This window comes from Scyliorhinus torazame, chromosome 10 (genome assembly GCF_047496885.1).
Source record: "Scyliorhinus torazame isolate Kashiwa2021f chromosome 10, sScyTor2.1, whole genome shotgun sequence".
NCBI lineage: Eukaryota > Metazoa > Chordata > Chondrichthyes > Carcharhiniformes > Scyliorhinidae > Scyliorhinus > Scyliorhinus torazame.
In genome coordinates this window covers 240388396-240406365 of record NC_092716.1, presented here as the reverse complement: position 1 = coordinate 240406365, position 17970 = coordinate 240388396, and the positions used below count along the sequence as shown (strand labels likewise).

Below are 17970 nucleotides of genomic sequence, written 5' to 3'. Positions count from 1 at the left end.
TAATGGATATAAAGTGTATTTGTGATATGTCTGTGCGTGCTACTCATCATGGTAAGCGTGAGAAATAAATTTTTCACATTACTCCTGCTGACGTTCATGGTTCAAGGCTCTTAAAGTTGCGCACTTTATAATTAAGGCAGGGATCGTGAAGCAAAATGGTAATCTGTCATCAGCAGATAAAACTGGCACCGCCACCCACAGTTGCAGTTAGATATATTTTACTGCTAGGAATACAGATAATCCTCTCAAAGAACCATTACTAGCCCGAGATAAGGGGAGATCTTCCTGCACCTGAACATATTGGATCACCTGTGAGTAGCACAAATGGAGAAATCCATTCATGCATCCATTTAAAAGTGTACAGCACAGATGAGTGATTATAATTGCATGCTCCTTTAGGTCCCGGGTCAATTTCCCAGAGCAAGGTGCACAGCACTAAGTCAACAATGCAACACTTAATCCTCACCAAAGAAGAGGCAGAATAGTAGCGGGCATCTGTTAAAAGCTTATGATACCAAGGGAGTCATATTATGGGATATGACATGCTATTAACACAACTTCAGGTTGGCAGTGGTTTTCCCATAAGTAAACAAACAAAAATCTGTTTCATGGAAATGTGCAAGAGAAGGGGCTGGAGTTGCCTTGAAGTTTTCCCCATAACCCGTTGAATCTTCAGCAGACTATCAGCATAAACCTTGCAGTTTTCCCTGACTTTCCATTAACCTTCCACAGTAGTAACATCAGGAGAATGGAATGTCCCTTCTGGAAATAGTGCTTTAAATATCCAAGCTTGCGCCAAGGAGCTAAACTCTAGCACTGAGGTGTGAGTGACTGCCCTTGACATCACGGCAGCATTTGACCGAGTGTGGCATCAAGGAACCCCAGCAAAAATAGGAGCCAAGGGGAATCAGGGGGCAAACTCTCCACTGGCACAAAGGAAGATGATTATGGTTATTGGAGGTCAATCAGCTCACTTCCAGGAATTCCTCAGGGTAGTGTCCTGGGCCCAACTACCTTCAGCTGCTTCATCAATCACCTTCCCGCCATCATCTGGTCAGAAGTGGGGATGTTCACTGATGACTGCATCATTTGCGGCTCCTCAGGTACTGAAGTAGTCTGTGTGCAAATGCAGCCAGACCTGGACAATACTCAGGCTTGTGCGGATACGTAGCAAGGAGCATTCAAGCCACACAAGTGGCAGGCAATGACCATCTCCAACAAGAGAATGTATCTCACTTTGAAATTCAATGGCATTAACATCACTGAATCCCCCAGAACATCAACCTGGGGGTCACCTTTGACCAGAAACTAAACTGGACCAGCTCTATAAATACTGCGGCTACAAAAACAGGCCAGGGACAAGGAATTCTGTGACGAGCATGTTAACTCCTGACACCCCAAAGCCTGTCCACCATCTACAAGGCACACGTCAGAGTGTGATGCAAAGGGCAGCACGGTGACGCAGTGGGTTAGCTCTGCTGCCCCACGGCGCCGAGGTCCCAGGTTCGATCCTGGCTCTGGGTCACTGTCCATGTGGAGTTTGCATATTCTCCCCATGTCTGTGTGGGTTTTGCCCCCACAACCCAAAGATGTGCAGGCTCGGTGGATTGGCCACGCTAAATTGCCCCTTAATTGGTAAAAAATGAATTGGGTACTCTAAATTTAAAAAAAAAATAGGAGTGTGATGCAATACTCTCTGTTATGTATTTATATTGAGGCTTAGTAGCGGCAGTGAATAATATATGCATTTCGTCACCGGAAGTCACGTTGCAGGTTGCTAGCGCGGTGACACTGCCAGAGTGAAGATGCACCCTATAATGGACACACCTTGCAAATAAAGCTTTGTTTGTTTTGAGCCTCTGTGCTTCCCAGTGTCAGTTTTCCACAATACACAACACAAAAACTGTTGACGAGGACTTCAAACAGAGCCTGTCAGTCACCCGGGAGAGAAAAAAATTAACCAAAGTCGTTAAAGAAGACTTAGAAGAAAATCTCTTGCCTGTGCTCTGGTCATAACAGGTGAGGTGGACGTGAGTAGCAATCCTCTGCAGAGCCATTATAGAGCTGGGGGGTGTTTAAAAAAGAGGCTGAAGCTCAGGTTGCTGCTTTGTTTAAGCGGAAAAAGCAAGGTAGGTGCAGAAAACACTTTGCAAAGTGTGCATACGGCAAACCTCCATGAGGAAGAAAATGGCGGGAGTTTTTGGTGCCGTGAGACCCTTCCATGAAAATATGGAGCAATAGAGCTCCTATGCTGAGCGGTTTGACTATTTTGCGCAGGTGAACAAAATAGCAAAAGATATTTGGGTTCCCACATTCCTGAGCGTGATGGGTAAGGCAGGGAGAGAAACATTCTATCTCCTCAGAAGTTTAGTGCAACCGGAGAAGCCAGGCACTAAAACATATGAACAAATTCGAGAAATCCTGCAAGCACACGATTCACCGATTGGTGATTGCAGAGAGCGTCAGATTCCACGAAAAACCTCAAGAGGGGGAATCAATTGCACAATTTGTGGCTGTATTAACAAGACTTGCAGAGTACTGTAATGTTCGGTGATGTGCTGAATAAAACAATTTAGGGCAGATAGGTCCCGGGGCTACGGAGTGAGGCAATACCGAAACAGCTGCTAACCAAGAGTAACCTGACTCTGAAAAAGGCCGTGGAAATCGCTACTTCGATGCAACAGGCTGTGAAAGAAGCTCAGCAACTGAGTTTTATTACTCGGACACACAAATTGTCAGCTAAGTCAACACCGAAGAGTCTCCAAACTCGTACATGTCACCAATGCACAATGCCAGGGCATTCAACTGAGAAATGCTGGTGCAAGGAGATAACGTGCAGAAGCTGTGGGGAAAAAAGGTCATATGGAGCATGCCTGCTGGAAGAAAAAGCAAGCTAGGATCAAAAAATAGCAAGAAGCAAGAGCAAACCAAAACAGCATGTGAACGGTGTAGCCATCTGGGATGGCCACTTACAAAGGATCCCGGAAAATATGACCACCTGCAAAGGACCATGGGAAATATGGTCAACGCAGGACTCAGACACTCAGAGCTTATGTATATTGGCAACTCAGATAACTAGATGCTATCGAAACCCCCAGCTACTTTGCATTCTAATGGCCCATTTCCCCAGAACAATAGACCTGTACTCAGGTAACAGGTACAGGAACAGACTCATCGGCGCCACTCCCTTTGCTCAGGGAGCCCAAAAAGCCAAGGTCAAAGACCGCTCAGGACGCGCCCCGCCATCAAGGTACCCACCCCTCCATTGGTCAAAACCGAAGGCAGTAAACGAAGCCTGCCGAATTATTGGGTCCAAAGCTAAGGACCGCCCAAAAGAGCACAAGACCCCAAAGGTTAAAGAGAGACACTGCCATGTGTTCAGTCTCTCTTGGCCCAGGCGCTCGGTCTCTCTTGGCCCCGACCTATGCCTAAAACCAAGTGTTGCATCACGACCAGTAGACAAGTTCAAGACCAACGATCGCTACTAAACGGATGAGCCCAACAGAAACCAAGTCACTTCTCCAGACCCAGCCACGCAAGATCCGAACAAAGGCCTTGTTCCTCTGCATAAAGCCAGGTGCCTGAAGTTAAGTACAGGTTGTTGTAGTGTTAGGTGTAATTTAGCTTGTAATGTTTTATGTTGCCTGTCGAAGTAATTCTTGTGTGTAAATAAACTATCATTGAACTTGAACTAACTAACTGGCTGTTTGGTCTTTGATCGATATCCGGTAAAACCTTGTGGTGGTGGTATCATTTGATACCTGGCAACTCTGAAAAGCAATATCATCATTAATAACTGTCATATCAGTATCCAGTTAAAAAGAGCAACATTATTGGCGTCTCCGGTGCGAATTGGCAACAATGGAACAAAAGAAGAAGTATTCATGCCTTGCAAAATGGTCGTCAGAAACAAGGTCTGAAGTTGAATTGTCACTGAATGTATTAGCCATTGCTGGTGCTATCAATAGACACTGTATCACTCCACTACTGGATGGACAGCCAGTAAAGATGGAAGTTGATACTGGGGCAGCAGTCCCACTGGTGCCAGAGACTGTCTATTCGGAAAAACTCAGTCACTGTCCCTTGAAACCTTCAAGAATAGCATTGAAGACATACACTGACCAAGTGATTCCACTGAAGGGCCACATTGATGTAGCTGTTCAACTTAAAGAGCAAACGGCAGATTTGTCTTTACATGTGGTAAAGGGCAATTATCCAGCATTGATGGGTCGAACATGGTTAGAAAGGTTTCGGCTGAACTTGGCCCATGTCTACCTGATGACGAATGAAGAACCAGGCCGTCCAAAAAAATTGAAAGACGCACACCGTTGTGTTTGATGGAGAACTGGGAAGAATGAAAGACATCACAATTAAATAGAGGATAAATGAAGGAAGCCAAGCAAAATGCTTGAAGGCAAGATCGGTACCGTAAGCTGTCAGGCTGAAGGTGAAGGCTGACTTGGAATGAATGGTGAAGATGGGAGCCTTGTAACCTGTCAGTATTAGTGAATGGACTACACCATTAAAAAGGATGGATCCATTCGATTTGTGGAGACTTCAAAGTCACCCTTAATCCAATGTTGTGCGCGGAACAATACCCATTGTCCCACATTTATTACCTCATAGTGGGATTGGCATGAGGTCAACATTTCAGAGAAATCAACCTGAGCCAGACATACTTGCAGATGAACGTAGATCAGAAGTCGCAGGAGCTTCTGACAATTGTGACACACTGAGGTTTGTTTCAGTACCGAAGATTACCCTTTGGTGTTACATCAGCACCTGCATTGTTGCAAAGAGCACTGGATCAGATCTTGAGTGGATGAAGCAGAGTCCAGTGTTATATGGATGACATCCTAGTCACTTAAAAAGATGGAGAGGAAAATCGTCAGAATTTGGATGCCACGCTCCAAATACTGGAACAGTGAAAGTCCGCAAGAACAAGTGTCAGTTCTTTCTGTCTTCCATTGAGTATTTGGAACATGTGGGGCGGGATTCTCCATCTCGCCAGCCAGCCAATGGGGTTTCCCATTATGGGCAGCCCCACGCCATCGGGAAATCCTCTACAATCTTTCTGAAATAGTTTCTTAAATAGTGGGACCACGATAGCTGTTCTCCAGTCACCTGGCACCTCCCCCAATGCCAGAGAGGAAATAAAATCCCCGCAATTTACAGGATCCGCTCCTCATAGGGGTGAGGACAGGGATCTCAGGCATCCCCCCTGTCTTGGTCCCTTCTCCCTTATTTGCTATTTTCTCCTGCGGGGTCAAAGAGACGACAGTGTGAGCCGCACGGTTTGTTGGGTCAGGGGGGTTTATAGCAGGTGGCATGTGTTGGCACTGCATTTGGAAGGGGTTGTGCCAGTGGGTGTCGGGTGATTCTGAGGAACAAGCACAAAGATTGAATGTGGGGAGGGTGCGCGGTGCGAGCCAGTGATTTGTGGGAACCCGGTTTGGGGAATTTGAGGGGTAGCATCGGATCTTATGCCAGGAGAGAAGTGATACTTCACCCTTGCAGCTTAGTGGAGGTCATTGGTCTTCTTCCAACATTGGACGGCTGTCCTCCCGGTCATGCTGCCCGCACTGACAGCCACTGTCACTGCCTCCCAGGCAGCATTTCTCACCCTGCTCCTGGTCCCCTAACCCCCCCTCTGCGAACAGGGTGGCCTGCCTCTCACCCACAGCGTCGAGCAGCCCGGCCAGGTCAGCATCGCCAAAGTGAGGAGCAGGTCTGCGAGCTGCCATGCTTGTGTGTTGACTGAGAGTGAGTGCTGAGGGAGCGTTTAAAAGCAGCTCCCTCTTGTAAGCGGCGAGAAGCTGAGGCACAAATCAGGTGAATGAGACGGCGAAGGAGTCAGAAATGTCGAGAACCTCAGAGGGGCTCACCTTTGGCGCTAACTGCCATTGAACAAGGGCCGTGATCTTGCTGATGTTCTGTCGAGATATGCCCTGCAAACGTGCCGTAAATGACTCTGGTGAATGTATTCACCTAAGTATGAACTGTCTGTACAGTGCTGTGACCTATGACCTGGAAATGATGATGCGGTCTACTTCCAGGAACTGTACTGGAACCCCGGTGGGCTCTGCCTCTGGCTCCGCCCTCACCGGGACGATATATTGACCGGCCACCTGTGGGTGGCACTCATTTGTACAGCCGACACTGACCGGCAAGTTCATGGATAATAAAGCCTAATGTTCACGCGTTCTCACGGTCTCACAGTGAATTGACGGTATAACAATGACACTTTGACATTTTTGTGTTAAATTGCACCCTTTAATTCAGCTTCAGCCACTTATAATCTGCCACTAATCGCATAAAGTCAGATCACCTTCTGATTGTGAGGGGAATGCAGCTCAGAAGTAGAGACACGTCCGTTGAAATTTGAACTGTCCAGACAGGGATTGATTCAGATTTTGAAGGAATGTTGGATTGCTGCTCAGGTCAGTGTATGGGTTATGAAAATCTATTTATTTTGTCAGGTGTATTTGATTACTGCAATGCATGGCAAACTCACTGAAAGCAATGACACAGGTTAATAAGGTCAGAGGGAAAAAAGCTAACTAAGCACTCGAGATTCCTTGCAGGGAAAAATTGGAGAATGGAGAATTTATGCTGAACTTGTATCAAACCTCGATTGGACAGCATTCGGAGTGCTGTGTCCAGTCCTGGTCATAATATTGTGGGAAAAAAGGAGATAGAGGCACTGGAGAGAGTTGAAAAGAAGATTTACAATGGTCACAGTTATTAGGGAAGGATGGGTCTCTTTTCTCTTGAAAAAGAAGGCTGAGGGGTGACCCAACAATGTTTTTAAAATTATGAAAGGATTTGTAAAGAATCTTGCCAGAGATGAGTTCAACGCGGCTAATCGCCTGGCAACAGTAGGTCGCCAGTTAGGGACAGTAAGTGACCAATTATTGGCATGGATATGGCATCGCTGGGATCTTTCTGGTGGTGATGGTCTCTCTCTCTCTCTCTTCCCACCCCCCCCCTCCCCGCCTCTCTCCCTCCCTCCGCTGAGGGAGGTAATGGTGTAGCGGTGTTATCACTGGACACTCAACGCTCACTTGCCGTGTCAAAGCTCTGAGTGGAACACTGTTTCGGAAGTGTCACGTCAGGGATGCAGACAATGCGGCCTGTCCGGCGGAGCTGATCGAGCATGGTCAATGCTTCGATGATGGGAATGTTGCCCTGAGTGAGAACACTGATATTTATCCGCCTATCCTACCGATGGATTTGCAGGATCTTGCGGAGACAATGCTGGTGGTACTTCTCAGAGTTTTTAAGTGCCTGAGGTACATAGTCCCTGGCCGGGATTCTCCGAGCCCGCGGCGAATCCCGTCATGCCACTCCGACGCCGGGCTGCCAATTCTCCAGAGACCGGAGAATCGGTGACAATCGCGATGGCGCACGCTGCGGCGCGGGTCGGGGGCCGTTGAAAGCAGCCCCCGCGGCGATTCTGCGCGCTCAACGGGCCTAGTGCCCGCCGAGTCCCGCTGGTGTGATTTACATATGGTCCTACCCGGCGGGACCTCGCCATTCTGACTGCGGGGGCCGTCCTGGTGGGGGCGGGGGGGGAGCTGACTCCGGGGGGGTCTCCACGGTGGCCAGGCCTGCGATTGGGGCAATCGATCAGCTGGCGCGCTCATTCCGGGAGGGGCCTATGTTCCTCCACGCTGGGCCCCTGTAGAGCTCCGCCATGTTGCCCGGGGGCTGGCGCGGAGACAGCCGTGGCGCGCATGCGCGGACCCGTGCTGGCCGTGGTGCACATGCGCAGACCCGTGCCGGCCGTGTAGGGCCAGCATTCGGCGCCGGAGCAGTGCAAAGCACTCCGGCACACTTCCAGCCCCCGAGGAAGGGGAGAATGACTGGGCCTGGAAGCTCATTGGCGGCGGCGTTGCTCGCGCTGGTTTTGGCGCTGGCGTCAACACTTGGCCAGGATTTCGGAGAATCCCAGCCCATATCTTTGAGCCATATCGGAGGGCAGGCATCACTTCTCCTCCGTAGACATTAGCTTGGTGCCGGGTCTGAGATTCTGATCTTCAAATACTCACTTCCTCGGCAAACTAAGGCAATACTGGCACACAGCAGGCAATGTTTAACCTCGTCGCCAATGCCTACCTTTGTTGATAGTAGGTATGGAAAGTGCTCCACGTTGTTCAAGGCCTCGCCGTGGATTTTGATAAATGGGGATGCGGTCAGAGCTCTGCGGCGAGGGGCAAGCTGTGATGAGTATTTCGGATTTGTCAGCCAAAAATGCTGAACTCAAATCAATGCTACATTTCAGTCTCCGACTATCAAATGTTGCTGTAAGTCCTATTTTCAACATGTGTACATATAATATTCATAACTCTATAAATGTTTGACCTCAATAATTCAAGTACATTATTCATTTTGAGGAAAATCTGGAATATATAATCATAAAAAAATAAATATTCCCGAACAGGTAGTACTGCAAAAGATCTGTTTATTGCCATTAGACTATACATCGGGTAAACTATTTCAATTCCGGATTTTAATCATTGATGCTTAGTGGTAAATTTGCCATTTACGTGAGCTAGTGCCTGATATATATGGCTTGCACAAAGGTGAAGAATTCCAGGAAGATGTGAAGTGCACTGGTATAAAAATATTTTTGGAATATGCCTTTCAGCGATATCAGCATGACATCACTTAAAGGGAAATGTGTCATGTGATCCAGTCATAGTTTCACTTTTGTTTTGAGCAGAAGACACATGCATACACACACACACACACACACAAACACACACATCACTCTCTAGCAGCATGTTGTTTTTGATGTTGAACTCATTGCTATGCCTGGAAATCTGCTCCTGCCTCAGGTCTGTTGTTCCTGTTGTTGCCACTGCTGCAGGGAAGGGCCTGAGGCCTGAGAGGAACCTAAAGACTGGGAGTGGGAATGAGAAAGAGAGCAGGAGAGATCATAATATGAACATCAAGTGGAGGGAGAGAGAAAACATGAATCCACAGCTGGGTGCCTAGAACACTGGATTTTAAAATGTCTGTGCCTATTTGTCTACATGGGGAAGGAGGAGAAGTGAGGACATCTTGGAGAAGAACTGTAGCCCATGGGAGAAAACCCCAACCCTGCCCTGCTTCCCTCGCTAGCTTACAAAGGCTGGGTTAGCTGGAACTGCCCAGAGCAAGCTGACCAAATTCAGAACATCTTGTCGAAAGACTGCCTGGGCAGTGCGAGCTGGCTGAGTGAAGACTCCCCCACCCCCTGCAAGAAGACTGACTGACATCTTCCAGCACAGAGGCACCCAATTATCCTGTGTCCATCGCTTTCTTGCTCTCTCGCATTCTCTCTCACTTTCCTCCTTTTACTCTCTTTCCATATATATAGTTGGAGTAGACGTAGCACACAAACTCAACAATTGTAACATCACCTTCGGCAATGATGGGGTCTGCCAGGACCACAGATATTGGAAAATGGCTTCTTTGGCCCCTTCTGTTCCTGTAACCCAGCACCTTTCAAATTATTGACAAGAGAAGAAGTGGGGAAGTGCTATGGCCTCACCACAATGTGCACAGTTTAATTGGGGCATTTTGTTTTAAATTTTGCCCCAACCTTTTTTTAAACTTCAGGTTTTTTTTTTTAAACTTAAAGCCACAGCTCTTGCTTCACAGGATTAATTTCTCGCGTTTTGTTTTCTATATGGTTCTTTCTAAACTTTTGATTCTGCCGGCCAATTCAAGTTTCTCCGGCCCCTCACCGAGGCCAAAAAAACCAACAGAGTACGGGATTCTGTTCGATATGGGATCGTTCTCAGCATTGCAGATGCTGAGAAACATCCCACTAAACGTACCCAAAATGGGACTCTGTTTTTTGAGTGGTAAATCACGCCCAGAGTCTAAGAAAGTGGTTTCAGATTTCTTACTCAACAAGTTTTCCTGAATCAACCTGAGTGGTTCTCTCACCTCATGTCCATAAACCAATTCAAAAGGACTACATTTCATAGAATGATTTTGTGCATCCCTAATGGCAAATAGTAAAAAAAAAATTCCTTTGTCCCGATCATGTGGGTAACTCTGACTAAACACTTTAATCATCATTTTCAAAATTTGATGCCATCTCTCGAATACTCTCTGTGACTCCGGATGACATGTTGATGAGTTATAGGGTGGGATTCTCCCCTTAATTGCCCCTTAATTGGAAAAAATAATTGGGTACTCTAAATTTATAAACAAAAAGTGAAAGGTTCTTCAAAAGCGAGGACAGGAGTTAAATGTGTCTTTTTTTAAAAATTAAAGCTTGCGGCTTCCTTATTACTTGACATGTGTGGCATGTTCAACAAAACCTAACTACATTTTTGTGTTGCCCAGCCCAGTAAATCCACTTCTGTATCTTCGCTTGAGCTGTCCTTATACCTAAATGTCCCCCGAATGGGATATTCTTAGGATTTATTTCCCCTACTCAGGCTGATGAAGCTCTGCCCAATTTTCATCTGCAGTAACATGATCAGTCCCCAATTTTCTCATTGGTATGTTTTACTTCACATAATAGCATTCAGGAATATATTGGGCTTCTAATCCTGAATACACTTTTTGACACATTTATTTTATCTTTGCACCTCCTTGCTGAAACTCTGTCAATTTGTTTGAACTAAACACATCTGTTTCCTCACCTCCTTCCCTTTTATCTTCATTCATCTCACTTCTGCTTTCAAAATCCCCTCTGGACAGCAAGTATATTCATCCCACAACATTAATGATTGACTTGCTCCCGTATCTCATAAAATCTTAACATCTTTACCCACTCCCTTATGTAAATGTGAAAAGACTTTTCCTTCACACACAAATTCTTCAATATAGTGACCACCCGCTGTTCACTCTGTCCCTGAGCAAGCCGTGCATACATTTTCACACCATCATCCAGTCCTATTGTTTGTTCCTCTCTGTTTACAAATGCTGCAAATTGTTTCTTGTCCCACAGTCTCTAATTTAATATTCCCTATCTTAAAGCCCACAATTCCAATTGCTTTTCCTGTTAATTCTCAGCTCACTGACAATGTAAGGACCAGTTTATTACAAATGAAAGCATCTAACCTTTCTCATGTCCCTTGTACCCTCACCTTTATTCTGAGATGGAATCTCTGGAATTTTCAACTATTGCTTCTCTTACATGACTTCCCATTTCCTTACATTCCCACTTTAGATCCCTCTCAGACCTAAAAGAGTGACGAACAAAAGGCTTTGATCTGTGAACTAATTCATAGCCATCAGCAAGTTCAGCTTCCTACCTGGCAGTTTTAACTCTTTGTTCTTTCACGTGAGTCCTTATCACTAAAGGTAAAGAATTGCTAAATGTTTCCAAAATAAATATTTCCCTAAGAGCGTCATACGTTCCTTCTATCTTAAATGGTCTTATCCACTTATCTTATCAGAATTACTCTGTTTGACCCTTTCAAATTTAATATAAGTTTGTCCAGACAGTTTTCTTACATTTTGAAATTTTTGTACATACACCTCTGGTACTAACTCATAATCACTCAGTATAGTTTTCTGCACTGCATCATACTCTCCATACATTTCTTCTGACAAAGATACATGCACTTCACTAGGCCTATCTACAAGTTTACTCTGTAAAAGCAATGTCTAAATCTCTTGTGACAATTTTGTTTGTTTAGCTATGTTTTTCAAATGAATTGAAAAATGCTATCACATCCTTTTCATCAAATTTTGAAAGTGCCTGTACAAATTTAAACATTTCCCCATGAGGTTCCCGGCTAGAAATGTGTCCTTCCTCACATCCCTCCATTTTAACTCTGCTTTTACCAGCTGTTTTTGAAGCTGAAATTCTCTGTCTCCACCCATTTCTCTTTCTTCCTGCGATAACCCACAAGGACCATGGTGATGGTGGTAGGGTGGGGGGGTGGCGGTTGCTGATTGATCTCCCCATGGGCCTCCTAGAATATGATTTTCCGTGGTGAGCGGGCTTAGGCCCACCCAGCTGGTGCTCGTTCGCAGGACCTTTAATTGTAGCTCCCTGACCAGCATAGTTTGAGGCCGGGATGTTTGTTTAGTGTGCTGTGGTGGCGGCTTCATTTTCAATTTAATATAAACCAGTTTGGTCTTTCACTCTGCGCCTCCTGGATGTATTACACTTCCTCTGCTGACTTTTGCATTTCCAATTCCCTATCCTGTTTTATGTCTCTCTCCTGTCTTTCCGCTTCTTCTCTTTGCATTGCTTCCTCTTTTTCCTTAGCCTCCAACTCAAGTTTTTACATTTCCATTTCTCTTAGAAAAGTCTGCTTCCTTTCCTTTTCTCTGTCTTCTTCTAATTGTTTTGTGGTAATTTAATTTTTGCCAATTCCATCGCCTCGCCTTTCAGAGAAACTGAGGGTGGCAAAGTGGCACAGTGCTTAGCACTGCTGTCTCACAGCGTCAGGGACCCAGGTCCGATTCCGACTTCGGGTGACTGTGGAGTTTATACATTCTTGCCGTGTCTGCGTGGGTTTCCTTTGGGTGTTCCGGTTTACTCCCGCAGCCCAAAGATGTGCAAATTAAGTAATCTGGCCATGTTAATATTGTCCAAAAGTTCGGTGGGTTATGGTAATTGGGGGTGTGGGGGGTGGAATTGGGCCTAGGCAGGGTGCTCTATCAGAGCAAGGGTCAGTGCAGACTTCATGGGCTGAATGGCCTCCTTCTGCACTGTAGAGATTCTATTATTTTCTCCCGTATCCTTGGAATTTTGGGCCCTTAGCTATACTTTCAATTTTATCAGCTTTATTAACTCCTGCAGGTAATCCGAATTGTAACATCTCTGCTGATTCCACTAATTTAGCTTTAGTTACACTTTTCAAACTCTCTAAGTTTTGATTTGATTTATTGTCACATATACAGAAGTACAGTGAAAAGTATTTTTCTGCGACCAAGGGAATGTACACAGTACATGCTTAGTAGACAAAAAGAATAATCAACAGAGAACATAGACAAATGGTACATCGACAAACAGTGATTGGTTACAGTGTGGAACAAGGGGCCAAACAAAGCAAATACATGAGCAAGAGCAGCATCGGGCACCGTGAATAGTATTCCTACAGGGAACAGATCAGTCCGAGGGAGAGTCGTTGAGGAGTCTAGTAGCTGTGGGGAAGAAGCTGTTCCTATGTCTGGATGTGCGGGTCTTCAGACTTCTGTACCTTCTGCCTGAGGAAAGGGTCTGGAAGAGGGAAAGCCTGGGTGGGAGGGTCTGCGATAATGCTGTCTGCATTCCTGAGGCAGTGGGAGGTGTAGATAGAAGCAATGCGAGGGTGGCAAGTTTGTGTGATGCGATGGGCATCGTCGACACAGAAGCAAATCTTTGCCATTGTCAGAGCCATTTTGCAGTCACCTTATTTTATTACCCCACAGTACCCCACCTGGCTCAACATTCTCCTCAGTCGCATTACTTTTAAAATCGCAACTTCTAATTCAGCCAAAGAATGATGCTTTCAATGTCCCACCAGGGGCCCCCAATTTTTGTTAAGAACCCTGCTGATGTTAAATGCGAGGGTATTCCAAAACCCTGAAGGAAAACTTGGAGCACCTGTTCATTTTGCAATTTGGTGAGGAAAGAGATGAAAACCAGTGAGGAAAGGTCCAGTCTCGTTGTCATCATTCAAATAAAACATGTTTATTATTATGCACACAACAAGAAAGGCGACAATGCAGAACAAAAATTACAATTAACTATAATAATGGCGACACACAAAATATACATGAATTAACCCCATCCCAACTATATCCTAGCAGACTTGGGGGCAGTCTGGGGTTTTCCTTTGGCCCTCTATTTCTCAGGCTTTTCCTGAGGGCGGCTATCTGGTAGCTGGACCCGTTGTGGTAGTCCCTCTCACAGGTATCTACCTCCATTGGTGTGCCCTGTAGTTCCTGCGCCCCACTTGCTGCCTTTTCTAGGGACAGTGCAAGCTGTAACGCCCGCCTGCAGTCTAGCTGCGTTTCCGCCAACAGGTGCTTCTGTATTGTGAGGTCGTTTATGCCACACACTAACCGGTCCCGAAGCATTTCATTTAGCGTCGGGCCAAACTCACATTTTTCCGCCAGCCTTCTCAGGCGGGTCAAGAAATTCGTGTCTTCCCGCTTCGTTGTGTAGAATCTGTACCTACTCAAAATGAGGGGTGGTTTTGGGTCATAGTGCTCTTCCACTGATTTCATTAATTCTTGGAAAGGTATCGTGTCCGGCGTATCGGGATAAGTTAGACTACGTATAATGGCGAAGGCTGAGGGTCCGCATGCCGACAGCAGGATAACCCGTTTCCTTTCATCCTGCATTATCTCATTGGCCTGGTAGAAGTAACACATTCTCTCCACATACTGGGACCAGTCCTCAATAGTCGGGTCGAATGCATCTAACCTCCCAAAAAATGGCATTTTTAAAATAGCAAGGCTTACCCTCCGAGTGCGGCAGCTGGTCTCCGCAAGGTTCTTTGGTTACCTCGTCGCCACTGTAATAATCCACAGGAGGCAGAGGTACCGTCACTACTCCAGTATTTATTTGCAATAACTATATACAAGAGCAGCTCCAAACAGTGCTGCTAGCATTCCAGTCAACTTAAGACTGCCTTGCAAAGCCTACACAGGTGCTTATATGGGCCTCCTCAATGAGCTATCATTGAGGGAGCTCATACTCCAATTGGCCAACCAATAATGCCAATTGGAGGTCATTACACCCCCCTTCCCCTATATCCCCCCATACCCCCATATCCCCCTTCCCCCATATTCCCCCATATCCCCCCTTCCCCGATATCCCCCCATATCCTCCAGGGGATATGGGGGAAGGGGGATATGGGGGAAGGGGGGTTATAGGGGAAAGGGGGATATGGGGGACGGGGATATGGACGAATATGAGGGAAGGTGGGATATAGGGAGGAGGGATATAGGGAAGGGGATATGGGGAAGGGAGGATATGCGGGAAGGGATATATGGAGGAAGGGGGGATGGGGGAAGGGGGAAAGGGGGGCAGGCAGTGGAGGTCTCACTTGGCGCTGCGCGGTAGGCGGCCATTTTGCCGGGTCTCCGGGGGGGGGGGCAGCGTAGTTTATGCAGTGACGCCGCATGGCATCACTGACGGCGTGCGTGTCTGTGACGGGTGACGCATTCGCGAATGGCGTCACGCCGCTACTAGCCCATTTGGGGCCAGAGAATTCATGACGTTTTGGGGGCCCGACGCCGGAGTGGTTTGCGCCGTTTTTCGTGCCGGTTTCGGGCCACCGCGCCGATTCACGGAGAATCCCGCCCACATGCGAAGCGAGAAGACAGGGAACAAGATGGAAGATACAAGCAATAAAGTCGCTGCAGCACAGACAGCTTCAAAGTGGTAAGACCAAGTTGTTACAGAAACTGGTACTGCCGGAATCTGGAAATGTACTTATTTTTTCACAATTGTTGCATTTTTTAAGACCTATAAAGAACTGAAAACGATGTGGCTATGCAGAAAGAAGCATTTTGAATGGTCAAGTCTTTTGATAGATCATTTTAATTTGACGTTATAAACACCTGGACAGCTGGTCAAAACATTGACTGGTGCCTCCTTTTTTAAAGATTCATCCGTCACAATGAGGATTTATTGGGAGCGAGCCTGTGCCCAATCAACAAGATACGGAGGCTGCCACTCACTGTATTTCACAGGTTCTCACTCAGTTCGAAAGATAAAAGTTACCTTCCTCTGAAGAAATCCCCAAAAGGTATTGGCGTAAATTCAGGTGAGTAGAATCCAGTGAATCCAAGTCTAATTTCAGATGGATTTGTCTGGCAGAATTCAGGGTCCTTGTCCCATGTATTTGGTGAAGCTGTTGAATGTGCAGCCAAGTACTCTTGTGTTTTGGGACTTTGTTTGCGAAGAACACGATTCTTTCTGGAGAGCAGCCTCGGAGAGAAAGGGTGGCCATAGGGAGGCAATCATGCACTCCTGTTTTTCACCAGAGGTTAAAACAGAGGTTGAAGATGGAATTTGGAAGCTGAAGTTAAAGCAATTCAAATAGCTCATGTCTTGGTCATGTGAAAGGCCATTTTTGTGCGGTGTTATTTGGCCTACGAGGCCCCACCCCCTTTAGTACAGCCCATTGTGTAATTTTAGAGCCAGACTTTAGAGTGACCAACTGCAGCCATTTTATCAGCACAGCAATTGTCCATTTTGAAGACAGAATTTAAGCATGAGAATATGGAAGAGAATCAGAGTTGTAAGACTTCTATTCTTTATGCCTTCTTGGCATACCAACCTAGATAGCTTTATTTCACGTCAATTATACCATCGCAAGTAATATCTTGTAAAGAGACACTTTCAATTGTCAATATTGTCGAACGCATCATATTTTGCAAATCAGTTTTACCTAATTTCAATATGGAAAAAAATGTTCACCATGAATCATTTGTGACAGGTACTGTTGGAATTATTTTCAGATTGGATTCTACATGGAAATGTCATCTGCAAACTGTCACGTACAGGTCTATATAAATCAGCTGCTGATCTGAAGCACAGAGCTCATACTTTCAATGAATTGAATGAAATTGTTTGCTTCATCTTCAAAATGATTTGTGTCTATGTCCTCTCAGTAGAATTCACTTAATGCCTTACTGCAATGGTTTTTAACAGTTTTGTCCATACTGCTGTCAAAAAGCACAAAAAAATAAATGGACAGTTTTCTTTAGAGGTTCACCTGCACTCTGAAATCGCACCATTATTGTACAACAAATAACATTGACAGTCTCAATGATGATCTTCTCTTTCACTTGTAAATTTATTTCATCACCTCCAATTTCATTGAAAAATAAGTTCCTGCTTCTTTAAAGTTGCTCTTCAGATACATCAGAGGAACCTATATCTTGTGCTACTGCTGATTCCTCTGCTTCCACACAGCTGGAGTCATTTTGAATTTCCATGACAAAGCTTTGAACAATTGTGCAGCCATCAATAAGTTTGCCTCAACCTTTCACCGCGAATTGCTGATGACTTCATTGTTTGAAGTAAATAGTTTCATAAAAGTGCAAAAACAGCAGTATTGTACTTTACAAACATTTTTGCTAAGGATTTTGCATCAGTTTCCACATGTGATTTTTCTGAAATTGTTGTGGCAATGCCCAATAAAGATTTCTTTATATCATTGCATCTGCAGAAGCAGAGCGCGTGGTGTCACTAATTCTTTTGCCTGTCAAATGTTTTAATTTGCCTCCTCCTAGCGTGATTCTCGCATACACCACTGAGGCATGGTGTTACAACCACAACAGATGTTATTTGCTGGGGAAACCTGTCTTACTGATCACAGCCTTTTTTTTTGTACTTTTAAAATGAAGAGAAAATCCTACTGACCCCAGAAGAAGAGAATTCAGTAACACCTTTAGGATTTTTAAAATTAAAAGATGGATGAACACGAAAATTACACAATTAAAACATCCCTGTAAAAGAAACCACTTGGTCAAAACTCACAAATGCAACCTTTTTGGCAACAACTCACTTATAGATTTTTAACTACAAAAAAAATCCAAGGCCGGAAATGCTGTCACTTTAGTCCAGGTATACCTTCCACTCTGCTGTGGAAATCTAAGAAGGTTCTAAAGCAAGCTGCTTTCTGAAAGAAATACTTTTCTGGCTTGATTAGAGATCTGTTACAAACTTCAGATCTCCTCCAAGCATAGTGCTGGTCTCAGTACATCTCCCGCCCACAGTCACACCAACTCAGCTCAACTTCTTTCCATGAATGTGCCTTATCCCTTTCATCTCCGATTCCAATCTCCTCAAGCACCTCTTTGAACTCAACTTCTACAAAATATAAACATCTCTCATATTTTCCCATTGAATTCCTTTGAAGTGAGTAAAAGATTAATAATCACCTCCTGTTTACTTATGGAATCCTTGTAAGTTGCAGACATACCTAGTCATTTTCTAAATCCTAAACTCTAAATTTAACAGCTAAAAAATGAAGTCCCGACCTATCTCCCGATGCAAATTGTAAA

General features: G+C 45.3%; 1 long non-coding RNA gene across 2 annotated transcripts; it reads left to right on the top strand.

The window, feature by feature from the left end:
• The first annotated feature begins 246 nt into the window (after positions 1 to 246).
• On the top strand, positions 247 to 16494 carry LOC140384935 (uncharacterized). Of its 2 annotated transcripts, XR_011933228.1 has the most exons (4): positions 247 to 311; positions 11177 to 11290; positions 15562 to 15722; positions 16420 to 16494. It is a non-coding gene; the product is annotated as an uncharacterized lncRNA (long non-coding RNA). The 2 variants fall into 2 exon arrangements; XR_011933229.1 differs by lacking the exons at positions 247 to 311; positions 11177 to 11290 and adding an exon at positions 6292 to 6440.
• The last annotated feature ends 1476 nt before the right edge of the window (positions 16495 to 17970 follow it).